At 44.4% G+C, this 17,281-nt stretch overlaps 1 protein-coding gene across 7 annotated transcripts in view; it reads right to left on the bottom strand.

Annotated features, from left to right (window-relative positions):
- The window catches only part of Dpf3 (double PHD fingers 3), a 257,440-nt gene that overhangs the window by 121,776 nt on the left and 118,383 nt on the right, over window positions 1-17,281 (bottom strand). The gene's annotated exons all lie outside the window — the stretch shown is intronic.

A 17,281-nucleotide genomic window follows, 5' to 3' on the forward strand; every position in this document is an offset into this window, starting at 1 on the left:
CCTAGTGCCCATCCTATTAAACAGTACAGGTTTATAGCATTAAAAGAAATGCTTACTATGATTTTCCTTTCCAAAACTGGAAGGAATTTAAATGTGGCTCTTAATGCTGCTGAGTGCTGCTCCTGGAGTGGCATTCTAGCTAACCACTGGTGAAGCCTAGTAGAAAAGCACTATGGGTAAGACTTGAAAGGTCAGAATGAAAGGGTAACCACCCCTCCCTATAGCCCACCAGAGTGTGTGTTCTCTGCCTCCCAACCACAGGAGGTCCCCAAGTAAAAGGAGAAAAGAGATAACAGATCCCAGCTCTTGCACAATATACAACCTAGACCTGCTCCTATTGAGCCCTGGGGGATTTCACTGATTCAATTTTATTCTAATATGATGCATTTGGATATAGATCTTAATAGGATTTAGTAATTCCTTAAAAGTATACTCATTTTGCACCTTACACAAATTTGGCAACCACATAACCTGACAGAAGCCATCAGACATTTAACATTAAAAGAAAATGGTCCAAAACACACACACACATAATTCATCTTTAAATTAGGCTGATTTTATACACATGGATATAAACCCACGGATCGTTGCACTCTCTCCAGAGCAGCAGCAGCTGTCACCCAAGCCAGCCGCCTCCCTGGGCCCCGTAAGCAGCTCTGCCTCCACTCCTAATTGGGAACAGAGATACTCCTTGGGTGACTTCCAGCACGATCCATCACACCAGAGACAGCTTCTGTGCAAACCGAAGCAAATCGGTTTCCAAATAAGAAAAAACCTCTTAGACAAACAAGGATTGAAGCATAGAAAGTCTTTTTTTGAAAAAAGGGAAAGAAAGAAAGAACAAGCATAAATACAAGCAAAGGAAAAAAAAAAAAAAAAGACAGTGAGGAGCAGTGGCTTCTCCCCAGGCTCCAGACGGGACAGTCCTTCTCTCTGGTGCAGATCAAAGCCACAAGCTTTTGACACAGGTGTCCAAGCCTGCCACCCAATGCACTGAAAGAAAAGCTTCCACTGGGTTGTTGGAGCCACCAAGCTCATTAACAGGATGCTGACGAGATGAGTCTGAAAGTGCAACATGGGAGCACACTGAGTAATTAAATCCCAGGTCATTTAAAAATGCAAACACCATGGATGTCACGGGCTCACAGAGCCTCTGACTCCTTCTCCCTCATTATTAGGTTCCAGATAGAGGATTGGGAACCTGCAGTCATATCTGGATTATAATAAAACATGCTATATAAAAAACAGATTAAGACTGTTCTTCTTTGGGGAAATATACCAAGGAGCTGTCCGTTAGCTGTCGAGTTTGCAAAAGATACCATCTCTCGGGAGGCTGGGCTCTGCCAACAGACAGCCTGCCCCGAGGGAAATTGTGGTGACACACCCCGACAAGGCGCATCCATCCGTCCATCCATCACGGGCTCTCTCTGACGCAGGACCTGGAGATAGGAGCTGTGGAGCAAAAGGGAGGGAGCCATCCCACAGACAATGGCAAAGAATCCTCCTGATCCATCGTGAGCACTGAGGTTTTTTAAAAACCTGCCTCGAGTTTTTCTTTAAAAACACAAACATGCAGTTTTCTCTTCTGGGTGCTTATTATTTTCAGTAGTTAAGCTCATCATATGTCCTTAGATTTATATATCTACTTACACCAAGGAGCAAGGAGCTTAAGAATCATGATTTCATTTATCCCCATCAGGCTCTGGGAGGGAAAAGGGAGGGGGCGTTTTCATCTCTTAGCTCACAAGGGAAGAGTTTCGGGGACCAGAGACCTGGTTTCCTGTGTTGGGCCAGGCCCAGGAGTCCGTCTGTTCATTCCCTAGGGGAGCCACTTTCTTGGCTGCATTTGACTCCCTGTTTTGTGACTCATAAAGCTCAAAATAAATGAGGTTCACATAGAGGACCCAGGCTGCACTGCAGGCCCTTGTCACACTTGCTTTAGAATTCCAGGCCAGCCGCATGACCAGAGGACCAGTCCCTCCCCAACATGGCCGTGACTGAGCCTACCCACTCTTTCCAGGTAGACATGCAAGGGTGGGTTCCAGAATCTGAGGTTGGGACCAGAGATAAGCATTTCCCCAGCCCCGCAACGAAGAAAAACACCCCCTCTGTCGAAGGAAGTTGCCACTGGGATGGCCTGCACAGCAAGTAAATGCAGCTCAGCATGATGGAGGAAGGCAGGAATGGATTTGCTTGGGTGAAATTTTTCTGGGGGGTGGGGGCGGTGTTGCTGGTAAAGGGGCCTTGGTCTCAGGATAAATATGTTCTGGAGATCTATTGTACAGCGTGGTGACTGCAGTTAATAATGTGTTATAAACTTGAAAATTGCTGGGAATAGATCTGAATGTTCTCCCCACCAAAATAATAGTAAGTGTATGAGGTTCATTAGCCTTATTTAATCATACATACATAATATATGTATTAATATATACATATATTGAAACATCATGTGGTATACCATATATACATATATATTTTTTATTTGTTAATTGTACCTTAATGAAATTGAGGAAAAAATAAAAGTAAATACTTCAAGGGAGTACAGATGACTAGGAAGTGTAAGAAAACATTCTGGGGTGAAATCTCAGCTCTATTGCCCAAAACCACACCCTGACCCTTGAGCTCCTTAGCTGTAAAACCAGGAGAGCAGAAGCCACTCCTCACTGTTCCGTGGGCTCAAACAACTTACCAAACATGAAGTGCCTGGCACAAGCAGGATGCTGGGTAAAAATGCTTGTCCTCCTCTTCACCTCCACAAACCTCCCTCTTCCTGTGCTCCTTGGCCAAAATGCCTCACCTGCTGACACTCTTGGGCCACCAGACATGAGGAGGCCCAGATTTCTCAGTGTGTGCATGGCCCAGGGAGGACGACAGCAACAAGCCAGCATACAGAAGCAGCAGAGCATGAGACACAACTCAAAACCAAGACGCTGGGCCTGCTTCAATGCTAGGGTGGACCCGGCTCCTGCAGCTTTGGGGGGAAACTATGGCAAAGCCCCAGTGAAGAATGGCCTGCTTATTCATTCATTTAATGAATAATTACTGAGCACTGTGTGCCAGGTTCTATGCTAGGTGCTGGGGACACAGCTGTGAACAAAAGGAACAAAAATCTCAGCCTTGGTGGAACATATATTCTAGTTCATAAGAAACAACACACCTGGGGAAGAAACAACACAGGAAATAAACAAGTAAGACCTACAGTCTGACATTTGACAATCAGTGCTTTGGAGAAAAAATAAAGTGGAGATGGGAAAGCTGGCGTATGGGGGTGGTAGGATGGTGGTTATACTTTTAAATATGGCCAGGAAAACACAAAAAAGGAGGAGTAAAAGGCGGCCACACTGATATCCAAGCACAGTTATCCAGGCAAGCAGCCATCAGTGCAAAGCCTGAGGCTGGCCCATCTGCCTGGCACAGTGAGCCAGGGACAAGGAGATCAGCTCAGAGTTACAGGGGCCTTGAAGGGCTGTGTAGGCAGCCACGACAGCATCAGTCTCTGTCCTGAGTATGATGCCAAGCCACCAGAGGTTTTGAGAAAACAGTGACACGATGAAGCCTAACAGGATCACTCTGGAAATAACTGAAGAAGGGTGAGGGCAGAAATGGGGAGACCAGTGAGGAGTTCCTGCAAGACATACAGAGCCCACCAATGAGCCTGGTACTTGAGAAGGAGCTGGGCTCAGTGTGGACAAAGCTTACATTCTCATTCTCAGACACATCCTGGCAGCAGTGTACACTGGGGAGGAGTCCCCTGGCTGCAGTTCACACACTGAATCAGGGCGGGTTCTGAGGGTCAGAGCCAGGTACCTGATGTTAAGGGGCCCAATGTGTGGAGCTCTACCATGGCAAGTCCACGGAGGAGTGGCTCTCCAAGGAGAATATAGACCAGCCCATGTGAAGAGCAGGAGAGAAGGCCCAGGCAGGTGGGACTGGCCTAGCACATTGTGCTACCAGGTGCCATACACACAGGAAGCCTTCCAAGTTCATCTCTGTCCTGAGCAGTGAATGCTGGAGAACTGAGTTCTGGGAGCCAAGCAACAAAGTCATACAGGAAAGGTAGGCCCCACTGCCAGGTATCAGGTCTTCTCTGCAGTGTATAAGATGCTAGACTGGAGCCTCGTAAGACCCTAAGGCAAGATGGGCTCCCTTTCCGGCCAGAGAGCACACAGACTTCTGGCAAGGTAGTGAGCTGCCTGCAGCCAGATCATTGTGCATACAGCAGCAGAGCTGAGAACCCTGGGGCCTACCCTGCAGTGCGGTGAGGAGGTGGCATCACAGTACCTTCTCACACTTGCCAACTCCTCCATCCTCAGTCCTCAAAACCCTAAGAATTACTCCCTGAAGCCACCATGATCCACTTTCCAAAGATGAAGAATCAAGGCTTGGGCGCTTAGGTAGCCGATCCAAATCACAAAGCCCAGGCCTTGTGGTTCTTGTTCAGTGCCGTTTTTCCCACAAAGCACAGCTGTTTGGCACAGGGAAGGTCCCTATGACCTACAAGTAGAGATGGGCAAGAGGGTGAGCACAGAACTCTGCCCACCCCATAGGCCAGAACAGGAACCCAGTGGGAGGCCCAGCTGGGCTCTCCAAGGCTTCTCATCCCTGGCTCAGTCTCCCTCATCTGAGAAATGGAGACAATGACCTCATCTCACTGGGTTATTTTCTCCCAGCTTGAGGTCAAATGTGGGCACATTTCTTTCCTTCATCCTTTCACAAATCTTTACTGTCTATCTACCACACGCCATGCCTTGTGCTGGGTGCTAGGGATTCTAAACATGTACCTGCCAGCAGGGAGAGACACAGGTGAGGGACCACAGTGTAACTCAGTGACTTCTCAGGCTTACAATCCCTGCTCTGAAGGTGGCTCTTCCAGGCTTGACTGCAGCACCTGACACTGGTGTCACTGCCCTGCCCAGTCCAGCTGCAGACCCATGGCCTCTGCTACCCAAAGCTCCCAGAACCCCGCAAGAGACACAAGCAGTGCCAAGGACATCCAGACTTGGTTCCCCAGTCCCGGCTCCTGCCCAGAGATGTAGGGGGGTCCAGGGACAGGACCCTGGAGCACAGTCACTTTGTAGCACGAAGTGGGCCACCTTTCCTCGGCTACCCTTCTCCTGAGGCCAACAAAGCAGGCGAGGCTGCAGTTGCAGGCCCCCAAGGATGGATGGCTGCAGGCTCTGGTGCTGAGGGAAAGAGATAAATGACTGGTCATTTCCCCCTGATGCACTTGAAGGCATCCTTTCTACCAGCCGTTCCGAGATCAGGCAATCCCCCATACAGAGACAGATAAGCACTGACAGACAGGGGTGGGAGCTGGAGTGTCCTTCCCCTTCAGAAGGACACAGCCAGACTCCTTCGCTGGCTGGGAGAAGGTCACGCTGTCCATTGGCTCACACCTGGCTCGAGGCTCCAGGGTCCCTTCCTGCACTTTCCCCTTCATGCCCACCCCCACCCAGCTCATCCATCTGAGGAGTGCATGGCAGGGGGAAGGGCTGGGGGGCACAGGAGCCCGCTGACAGCCTCATCAATCTCAGGCTACATGCTTGGCACATCGGCGTTCCTTAAGTTGTCCCCGGACAGGAAGATGTTGGGCGGGGGGCTGTCTTGGGGAAAAGAGAAATCATGCCGAACATCAGAGAGCAAATGGTGGAAGAAGCCTGGAGACTATTAAAATGTGGGCCATGTACAAAAGCAGTAGGGAACTAATTAAGATGCAGGATTTTCAAAAGCTAGGAAAGTTGGCCACAGCCTGCTCCCATCTGCAGAGCTCTGGCAGCTCCCCGAGGCAGGGATAGCACCCCAGGTGACCAAGCAGGCATGACTCAGGTCCCACTGCCTGAACCACCCCTTGGGGACACCCTTCTAAGGGTTCCTGTGGCTGCCTCATGGCCCCTCTACTTTGGGACTATGTGAGCTATAGTCTCGTTCAGAGCTCCTACCCTCCTGCTGGTTTCCCCAACAACGTGCCATGGCGGCAGGGGTCCTCCTGGTCATTCATCCCCAGCCATTGAGGCACTGCCAAAAACCGGAAAATACCGAGAAAGAATGAGAACCCTGTTCCTGGCTGCCTTCCCTCCCATCACCCTTGGAATTTAGCAGAGAGGAAAAGAGCCCGCTGCTCCGCAAGCGTCCCAGGGCAGAAGGGATTGCCAAGGCCTCAGGTACTCAGGGCACAGGAGGAGCACCAGCTGTCAAAGCCCTTTCCCTCCGTCAGTGTATAATTTAGCTCAGAATCAACATGAGTGTGGGGTCTTGGAGCAAATAGTACCAGTCCCAACTGGCTCCACTTAGAGTTCTTTCCTTGGCTTCACTACCAGTGCCCTTGGGAAATTAACTTCCTCATCTACACCATGGTTTCCCAACCTCTAAAATGAAGATAATATCTGCCCAGGACTACAGGGACCAGAGGTCTGGGGTTGAAAGATGCTAAATTGATCTAAGCAGACTATCTGGATATTTAATCCGGAGGGACAAAAGTAAAAGTTTGTTCCCAGCCTTTTTCTTTTCTTCATCAAAAAAAAAAAAAAAAAAAAAATGTGAAGTTAAAGGCCCCTTTTTAATCAGCTGGCTTTGACCCAGCATCTGCCCTGCTCTGGGGCCTTCCAGTGCATATTTACTGTCCACTGCTCTTGGCTGCCAGCTTAGCTCCCCTTCTCAAGGACAGAGCTCGTTTCTTAGGGAAGATTCTGGGGGGAGGCCCCTTGCTGGCCTGAGGCCCCGCCTGAGTCTTTGCATTGTAGGAATTGTGATGTCTGCAGCATGAAACACCTTGCATGACTCCTGTGGCCAAGTGCAAGGTGCAGAGAACACTGAACTCAATTGTTAGTCAGGCGAGAGAAATAGTGTTGTATGTGTTGTCCTTCAAACGCCCAGGCAAGTAGGAGGTGTGAGATGTTTATTCAAGACCGATCAGAGGGGTGATGTTTGGCATGAGCTGCACAGAGGTTCAGGGACACTACAGGTGCTTTCAGATTCCAAAGTGCTCTCCTCAGCTCACAGCCCCTTCCCACCCATCATGTGCACGTGCGCACGCACACACACACACACACACACACACACACGATTTTCTCTCCAGTGAGTAGTAAAGAAACACAAGAGGGATGGCACATCCACAGTGAAGAGGATGGAATGAGGACAGCAGAATGAGGGAGTTCCTCCATCAGAGGATGATTGAGCCCAAGAACCAACTTGACCTCAGCCAACACCTGGCTCCCCTGCCCCTGCCCCAGAATGCCATCACATCCCAGCTAAGCTCTGTGCTTTAGTTGCTAAACCAGAAGTGATGGTTCCATGGTCCTGTCCTCAGGCCTTCCCCAAGGTCCCTCAAGATTCTTGAAACTTCCCTCTCCTTCTTTTGCCCTGACCTGACTTTCCTAACCCAGCTCTGCAGACCTATGGGCCAGGGACAACTCTGACCTTTGTCACACACTGGCCTTTGTTGCTGAAAACTGATGGGCTCAAGTAGGGACAAAAGGAAGATGGGAAGGGCAAACTGATTCGGCATGATACACTGCCCTTGCATCTCCACCCTGACCACCGGAAGGAGGACATGGAGAAGACTCAACCTGAGGCACCTGGGCTCTAGGAGGACTCCTCAGTTCTCACAGGCCAGGGGACCCCTCCCCCTTCCCTGTAGGAAATGAGGACATCTCAGGGCGGTCCTGATGGTGAGCCCATGGGGACTTCAAGGTTCATGGACATACTCATGTCAAGGGGAGCTCAGGGAAGCAGCCCCAAAAGGCCAGAGAGAAAGGAAAGGAAAGGTGGGTGTCCTCTGGGGCTGGGTGGTAGAGGAATGCTGAGGCTATAGGAGCTGCTAGGTTGGTTGGTTGGTTGGTTTTCTTTCAATAAACTCATTTTTCTCATTTTTATAAATTTAAAAAAATTCATCACAGGGTGGACAAATTGATTATTGATTTTTAGAAAGTTTTATCCAAAGAGGATTATACATAATGTTGTATAATTTGTTTTTTTCCCACTTAGCAATATATCTTAGACATCTTTCCATTTTTTTTCTACTCACAGTTTTAAAAGACAAAATAGCATTCCATTTTATGAAAGTACTATGTATTTAACTAGCCTCCCATTAATAGGTCTTCTGGTAGTTTCTGTTCTTTGTTGTAATAAATAATGTCCAATGGCTATCTTCTAAATCTTCTCAATTTATATTTAGATACATAGGTATCTAAAATTAAATTACAGATGTTGGTAAGTATGTGATAAATTCCTAACAGAACTTCTAGGCCCAAGGGCAAGGGTTTTTAAAATACTGATAGGCACGATTCAGTGTCCTTCAGAAATGCCTACCCATTTCACTGCCATGTATAAAAGGGAGTGTATCACTCCTTCTCCTTCATGGCTTACAGCTCACAGCCCTTCTAATTCTGAGGAGGGCCTCCTTAGCCTCCAAGATGACTTCCCCCACCCACAGTGACTATCCTAAGTCACACTCCAAAGTATCAATCAAAAACCTGAGCCTGCCAGAGGTAGGGGCTTCCGAGCTGCCGTTCCACTGGTCCCAGCCCAGAGGAAGGGGCTTCTGGGCCACTGTTACACTGTTCCCAGCATGGAAGAGTTGAGTCTTGCAGGCGACAACAGCACCCTCCCACCCATCGAAATGAGAAGACACTTAAACAAGTCTAAAAACCAGACTTCCAGATCACCTACAGCAACCCCAAAGGGAAAGGAGATATAACATTCATGATACTCAACCACCTGGACTCCCTGAACTGGCAACGAAAAGAGGATCTGGAAAAAATGAAATCAGAAATAATTTCTCAGATAACAACAGAAATTGTGCCCATAGTGTAAGACATGATTAATAAATCTAGGGAGGACAAAGATTTAAAAAAATAGAGGAGCTGAGGAGCATGATGGAATCCCAACATAGGAAACAAATGGAATCCATAAAACAGATGCAAACAGATTTCCAGGAGATTAAAAACTCCACTGAAAGTCTATGCAGCAGAATGAGCCAATGTGAGGACAGAATTTCAGATATAGAAGATAAGATTGCAATTAGTGACCAGGAAAAGAAAAATTGCTTCAAAATTGTAAGGGACCACAAGAAATCAATCCAGCAGCTGCTAGACAATGCAAAGAAGAATAACGTAAGACTGACTAGAGTCAACGAAGAAACAGGAGAGAGTGCAGATGACATAAAAAAAACTGTTCAGGGCTGGGGATTTAACTCAGTGGTTCTGCCAACTGCCTCACAAGCGCAAGGATTTGAGTTTGATCTCCAGTACCAAAAACTAAAAAAATTTTAAAAACTGTTCACAGAAGTAATGGCAGAAAATTTCACAAGCAGAGGAAAAGAACTTGACATACAGATAACTGAGGCATATAGGACTCCAACTAGCCTTGATCAAAAAAAATCTACACATAGGCATATAATTGTCAAGATTCCAGAAACACAACAGAAGAACAAGGTTCCACAAGCAGTGAGAGAAAAGAAACAAATCACATACAAAGGAAAGCCCATCAAAATCACAGAAGACTTCTCAACTCAAATCCTCAAGGCAAGAAGAGCTTGGAGTGATGTATTCCAAGCCCTAAAGGAAAACAGCCTCCAACCCAGACTGATGTACCCTGCAAAATTATCTTTTAAAGTTGATGGAGAAATAAGATACTTTCATGAATACCAAACCAGCACTCTGAAAAATTTTAGATACTACCCTAGGAACAGACAATGAGGATCACAACCCCAAGAAGCACAGCAGAATGAACCATCAGGTGCAACAAGAAATTAAATGTAAAGGGGGAGAATACAACAGAAAGAAAAAGTCATGACAATGATAAGTCAATACATATCACTTATAACCATCAATGTTAATGGTCTCAATTCACCAATAAAAAGAAATAGACTGCCAGAATGGGTCAAGAAGCAAAATCCAACAATATGCTGCATACAAGAAACACACTTAATTCAAAAAGAAACTCATAGATTGAAAGTTAAAGGGTGGAAAACAATACTCCATGTGACAGGAACCTGAAAAAAAGCAAGAGTAGCAATCCTCTTTGTAGATCAAGTGGATTTCAAAGCAACACTGATTAAGAGAGACAAAGAAGGACACTACATCCTTCTAAAGGGAACAATCCAAGAGGAAGAGATGACAATCATAAATATCTATGCACCAAACACTAGTGCACCCAACTATATAAAACAAATACTAACAGACATGAAAAGTCATATATGCACTAATACAATAGTAGTGGAGGACCTCAATAGCCCACTGTCACAAACAGATCAACTAGACAAAAAATAAGTAATGAAATACTAAAACTCAATTGAACTCTTGAACAAATGAACTTAACAGATGTTTACGGAGTCTTCCACCCCACAAAATCAGAATACACATTCTTTTCAGCTGCACACGGATCATTCTCCAAAATAGACCACATACTCATTCATAGAATGTGTTTAAGTAAGTGCAAAGGAATTGAAGTTATCCCCTGTATATTATCAAACCATAGAGCAATGAAATTGGAGATCAATAGCAAAAGAAACTCAAAAAATTTCATAAACACATGGAAATTGAACAACACACTTCTGAATAACCAATGGGTCACAGAGGAAATTAAAGAAGAAATCAAACAGTTCCTACAATTAAATGACAATACAACATATTGGAATCTATGGGACACAATGAAAGCAGTCTTATGAGGGAAATTCATAGCAGTGAATACACATATTAGGAAAACAGAGTGAGCCCAATTAAACAATCTGATGGTGAACCTCAACCTTCTAGAAAAAGAAGAGCAGGACAAACCCGAAGCTCATAAAAGGGAGGAAATTATGAATTATAAAGATCAGACCAGAAATCAATGCAATGGAGACTAAGAGAATGATACAAAAAATTAATGAAGCCAAGAGTTGGTTCTTCGAAAGAATCAACAAAATTGACAAACCCTGAGCCAACTTATCAGGAAAAGGAAAGAAAAGGCCCAAATCCATGGAATTAGGAATGAGAAGGGTGAAATTACAACAGACCTAGAAGAAATCCAGAGGATCATCAATACCTAGTTCCAGAACCTATACGCCAATAAGATGGACAACACAGAAGAAATGGACAGATTCCTAGATACGTATGAATTACCACAACTGAATGAAGAAGACCTAAAAAAATTGTAAACAACCAATGAAATTGAAAACGTAATTAAAAACTTATCAACTAAGAAAAGCCCAGGTCCTGATGGCTTTGCTGCTGAATTCTATAAGACATTTAGAGAGGAACTACTGCCACTATTCTTTAAACTTTTCAATGAATTTGAAAGGGAAGCAATATTCCTGAATTCATTCCTGGAAGCAAGCATCACCTTGATCCCCAAAGCAGGGAAAGACCCAACCGAAAAAGAGAACTATAGGCCAATCTCACTAATGAACATAGATGCAAAAATCCTTAATAAGATACTGGCAAATAGAATGTAAAAGATCATCAAGAAGATCATGCACCCTGACCAAGTGGAATTCATCCCAGGGATGCAGGGATGGTTCAATATATGCAAATCAATCAATGTAATACATTATATCAATAGAGCCAAGGACAAAAACCATATGATCGTCTCAATAGATGCAGAAAGGGCATTTGACAAAATCCAACACGCATTTATGAGAAAAACCCTACAAAAAATTGGAATAGATGGTCTCTACCTCAATCTGATAAAACCCATCTATGAAAAACCAACAGCCAGTATCATACTAAATGGTCAAAAACTGAAATCCTTCACACTAAAATCAGAAACACGACAAAGATGTCCACTATCACCATTCTTGTTCAATATAGTTTTGGAAACATTAGCTATGGCAATAAGACAAGAGAAAGAAATAAAAGGAATAAAGATAGGAAATGAAGAAGTCAAGGGGCTGAGGATTTAGCTCAGTGGTTTCGCTGCCTGCTGCACAAGCGCAAGGACCCGAGTTCGATCCCCAGTACAAAAAAAACAAACAAAAAAAGAAGTCAAATTGTCATTCTTTGCAGATGACATGATACTTTACATAGAAAACCCCAAGAACTCCTCTGAAAGTCCTCCAGACTTAATAACCAATTTCAGTGGAGTAACAGACTCACTGAGAGAGAAATAGGGCAAACAATTTCTTTCACAATAGCATCCAAAAAACTGAAATACCTAGGAATCAACCTAACAAAAGAAATCAAAGACTTCTTCTCTGAAAACTATAGCACCCTCAAAAGAGAGATTGAAGAGGATATCAGAAAATGGAAAGACATCCCCTGCTCCTGGGTAGGAAGGATAAATATAGGGAAAATGGCCATACTTCCAAAACTGCTATATAGATTCAATGCAATCCCAATTGAACTTCCAGCAGCATACTTCATGGACCTTGAGAAAACAATCCAAAAATTCATTTGGAACAAGAAGAGACCTAGTATAGCAAAATCAATTCTAGGTAACAGAGACATAGCAGGAGGTATCACAACCCCCAATTTGACACTATACTACAAAGCTACCGTGATAAAAACAGCACTGTACTGGCAAAGAACAGACCTAACGACCAGTGGAACAGATTAGAAGATGTAGAAACAACTCCAGACACACTCAGTCACATCATCTTTGACAAAGGTGCCAAACACCCTCACTAGATAGCCTCTTTAATAAATGGTGCTGGAAAAATTGGGTTTCAACTTGCCAAAGGTTAAAACTAGACCTATGTCTCTCACCATGCATGAAACTAAAATCAAAATGGATTAAATATCTAAATATTAAAATAGAAACGCTGAATCACCTGGAACAGAGGTTAGGTAGAATTCTTGAAGACATTAGTGTAGGAAAAGATTTTATGAACAAAACCTCAGTTGCCTGTGAACTAGCACAAACAATCAACAAGGGGGATCTCTTCTTATTAAAAAGCTTCTGCACAGCAAGAGAAACCACCAACAGTGGGAAGAGACAACCCACAATGTGGGAAAAAATCTTCACCTGCTCTTCCTCAGACAAAGGTCTACTATCTCGAATCTATAAAGAACTCAAAAAAAATCAGACCTCCCAAACTTAAAGACCCAATCCGAAAATGGGCATCGGAAATGAACAGACATTTCTCAGACAAAGAAGTAGAAATAGCAAATAAACATGAAAAAGTGTTCAACATCACTGGTCATTCGAGAGATGCAAATGAAAACAACACTGAGATTCCACCTCACTCCAGAAAGAATGGCTGCTATCATGAAATCCACCAATAACAAATGCTGGCAGGGCTGTGGGGAAAGAGGAACCCTGCTCCACTGCTGGTGGGAGTGTATACTGCTACAACCACTGTGGAAATCAGTATGGAGATACCTCAAAGAACTAGGACTGGAAGTCCCATTTGACCCAGTTATTCCCATGCTGGGGATCTTCCCTCAAAGAATTAAGAGTCATACCACAGTGATATATGTGCACCCATGTTCATAGTAGTACAATTTTAATAGCTAAAACTTGGAAGCAGCCCAAATGTTCATTAACTGGAGACTGGATAAAGAAAATCTGGGGGTTTTTTATACAATGGAGTACTACTCAGCCATAACAAATGAGAAATTAGAGGCATTTATAGCTAAATGGATGCACATTGAGGCGATACTCTTAAGTGAAATAAATAGGACACACATGTGTAAATGCTGAATAGTTTCTCTAGTGTGAGAAACTGAAAGTGTAAATAAGGACTAAAAGGTATAATAGATAATGTGAAATAGGAAGAAAAGGGGCAAAGGGGAAGGGAAAGTGGGAGGGGGAGGGAAAAGGAAAGAAGGGAATGGAGTTAATAGGAGAAAATGAAGGAATGGAAACAAAGTCTTTGTAAATAGGGAGGGATGGAGGGGTTGAAGGGAGGGCAGGGGAAGAGGGAAAAATAAGAACCAAGAGAGATTATATGAAGATGCAAATTTCTAATGATGAATGTCATTATATTGTACACCTAAAATGTACCAATAAAATAAAATTTTTTTTAAAAATGAGCCCTCCTTGAGCCCAAATCAAATAGAATGAAAATATGAGATCGTCATTGAAAAGTATTGTTCAAATTGCCTGTGTGCTTTAGGGAGGACATATCTCCAAAATAGAAAGAGCTCCCGGGTGGAAGCTGCATTATATGAATGATGAGGGCAGAGCCCCTGAAAGGCGGATAGTCACACCTGCACAGGGACACCTGTCAGGACACAGGAGAAAGGCAGAGGTACAGCCTGCACCCTACAACTGCTAGAAGGGATGTCATTTTGCAAGCATCCACCCAGAGGAGGCACCATCTTCTATTTTTGCAGAAAGCTGCCATGTGCTGTAACTGAGGCCCTAAAAGGGTGCTTTCCTGAATCTTGGCGCATTGCAAAATTCAAATGCAAAACTTAATTGCCTCTTGGAAGAATGGTTGTGTCTCTGGTGGGTGCTGTTCCAGTCTCTAGACTAGCCCAACTGCTGTGAGGTGCCAGGCAGTGCCTCCTTCTCCCAGGGCCCAGAGCACTTCTGGGCATCTTTATATCCCCTGCAGCTGTAGGCTGCTGTTGGGGTTCATTCTGAGAGCCAGGCCTGGGCCCCATAATACAGACCCAGAACAGGACAGGGAAAAACAGACATTTGGCCAAAGGCTTTGCAGGTTTGCATTCTGGCTTTGGCTTTAGCAGGCTTAGTAGTATGTCTGATTACCCAAAAAGAGGATTGAGTTCATCTGAGAAGGACCTCTGTCATTTGAAAGTTACTTACCACAGCCCTGAGCTGTTGATTGTCCCTTAGCCCCTGGTGAGGAGAAAAGAACAAACCTTGGGAGAGCTCGCTTTTCCCATCTAGGGACAGGGCCACACAAGGGCTGGTGCCTGTTTCTCTGGAGTACGACATTGACCAGGACCCTAAGCATCTCAGGGGCTGGGTGTTATCCCCAAACCTGGTTCAGCCTCTTCTATCTCATGCTTGGAGGCAGAGGCTGAGGGAGTCTTTCAAACAGTCACAGATATACCACTGTGTGCTAGAGGGGACATGGCCACAGAAAAGCACCAGCCCTGGCTTCTTCCTTTTCCCTACCCTCACGTGTCATGGTGAGCCTAAGGCTGGGGCAAGTGCACAGCACACTGTGAATGCTGCTGCTCCCTCATCGGCCCCAAGCAGGATAAAAACAGTGGGAGCTCGGGACATCCAAAGTAAATATCAAACACTCAAAAGAAGATCAAACACTCAAAGACAGCTTCTTGCCTCAGTCCCATAAGCTGTGAGCGCTTCTCAGTTGCATGATCCACATAGTAAATTCTTGCTCTGCCCACAGTCCAACTTCTCTCACCTATGAAATGAGCTTATAACACCTTTATCCCTTCCTTGCCCCTCTAGCCCCCAGGCTATGGTAGGACCAAGTAAGTAATACAGAGGAAAATCCTTTGTAAAGCATTTTGTAAACTAGTGTTTCCATTCAGATATTGGTTATATGACAATGATTCAGAGTGTCCCATCCCCTGAGTGGCAGTGACCAGTAGGGCAGACACAAACTTGGCCACCTAATCCATCCTACCTGGGTTTTCTCTGATACACTTGTGGAAGGGGACTTTTTGCTGAGTGTGATTCATGCTGGCCACCTTCCCTGACCCAGGAAGAGAAGACAGTATTAGAGGTAGAGGGAAACAGCCCTCACTACAGTTTTTTGAGCACCTGGATGCAACTATGTCTGAAGCCAGGTAAACACTGAGATTTGCTGTTACAAGAAACTATGCTTTGGCAGGGAGGATGCTTAGGCTAGTTGGAGTTATGTATTTATGACTGAAGGAATTCCAACTATCTCTTGATACATTTTAATTTTATGATCATAAAGTTTTTAAAAGAAAAAAGCCTTGTCAAAGTTTCTTTAAATTAGTATATCTATCAGCAGCACGAAGAAGCAGAAAAGCATTGAACAGGTAATTCAAGCAACCTGGATTCTCTGCTGGATCCACAGGAATTTCTGTGTGACTTTAAGCAAGTTTCTTTAACTTGTCTGGTTCTCAATAAAATAAGGATTTAGAATTCATGATATCTAAGGTACTTCACAGTGCTAAATGTCTTTGATTCTAAGAGAGAAGACCCAATAATTCTGATATAAAGGGTTCTTAATTTAGACCTTTTATGTAAATATTAAGAATCAAGACTAATAATTTTAAATTAATGTCACATATTTATAATATAATCCTTTAATAAATTAAATGTGAGATGTCTTCATATACATTCAAAATATTCATTGCATCACTGGTTAAATTGGAAAAATTAGAAACAAAAATTGAGAACAACCTAATTAAATAAATTATGATACCCTCATAAGATGGAATAGTATGTAATTATAACAAAGGGATGAGGAAACTATGTAGGGATGGCCAATGTCTAAGGCACTATTTAAATGGAAATGGCAAAACACAAGGTGGTCATGCTGTGTAAAAAAGAGGAGGGGATGATCACATCAGTGCAATTCCAGATGTGTGCATAGATAAGTCACAGAATTTCAAAAAACTGGTATCATTGATTGCCTCTTTGGAGATGTTCTCTTATCTTTTACTATGCAATATATTCTTTTATCTTCTAAATGTCAAAACATGCTACTGTATTACCTACTCCAAATCAAACAAAAAATTAATTTAAAAATTACATATGACTTGTTTGAGCCTCATGTTGAAGCAGGAAGGCTACCTCGGAACCCCAGGTATGACTGTTCCTATTCAGCACAAGGGAATAGCCCAGAAGGCTCACATACTCAATCAAGAAGACACATCCAATTAACGATAGGCACTAGACAGCACCATCCCCTCAACTTTGAGTCACATTCCAGCCCCAGAACCCCCCAAAACAAAGTTTTCCTTAAAACTAAGGACCCTGAACAATCACCTGGCCTTGCTGCAACCCAGACACAGGGGTCAAGGCGGCCATGTGGTCTGAAGTGTTAATAGGTGAGTAGTCAAGGTAAACAAACCGGACCCTTCTGCAGGGCCGCAAAGCAATCTTCATCCCCTAGAAGTAAGTTTTGAATCCCTATCTTCCATATGGCCAAGACAGGTTCTATTTTTAACAAACCAGCCCTTTCCAAGTAAGCTGCTCCCGGAGTTCATATGAATAGTGGGGAGAAGGTCCACGGGGCACTGTCTTCTGGAAAACACAGCCTGGGATCAGGTACCTTCACTTGAGACCACAAGGAAGGTGGTAGCTGACCCAAAAGGGCTGCAGCTCCTTCACCCCTGGTGGGAGAGTCGCCTGTGCCCAGCCCCTGCTGCTGCCTGCTTTGCTTCCCTGGGGTGAAAGGAGGGAAGACAAAGAAGGAGAAGGCTCAAAACACCAGAGAGGAGAGAAGCTT

This window comes from Heterocephalus glaber, unplaced genomic scaffold (assembly GCF_053883595.1).
Source record: "Heterocephalus glaber isolate CG9 unplaced genomic scaffold, H.glaber_assembly_v1.0 deba00001608, whole genome shotgun sequence".
Lineage (NCBI taxonomy): Eukaryota > Metazoa > Chordata > Mammalia > Rodentia > Bathyergidae > Heterocephalus > Heterocephalus glaber.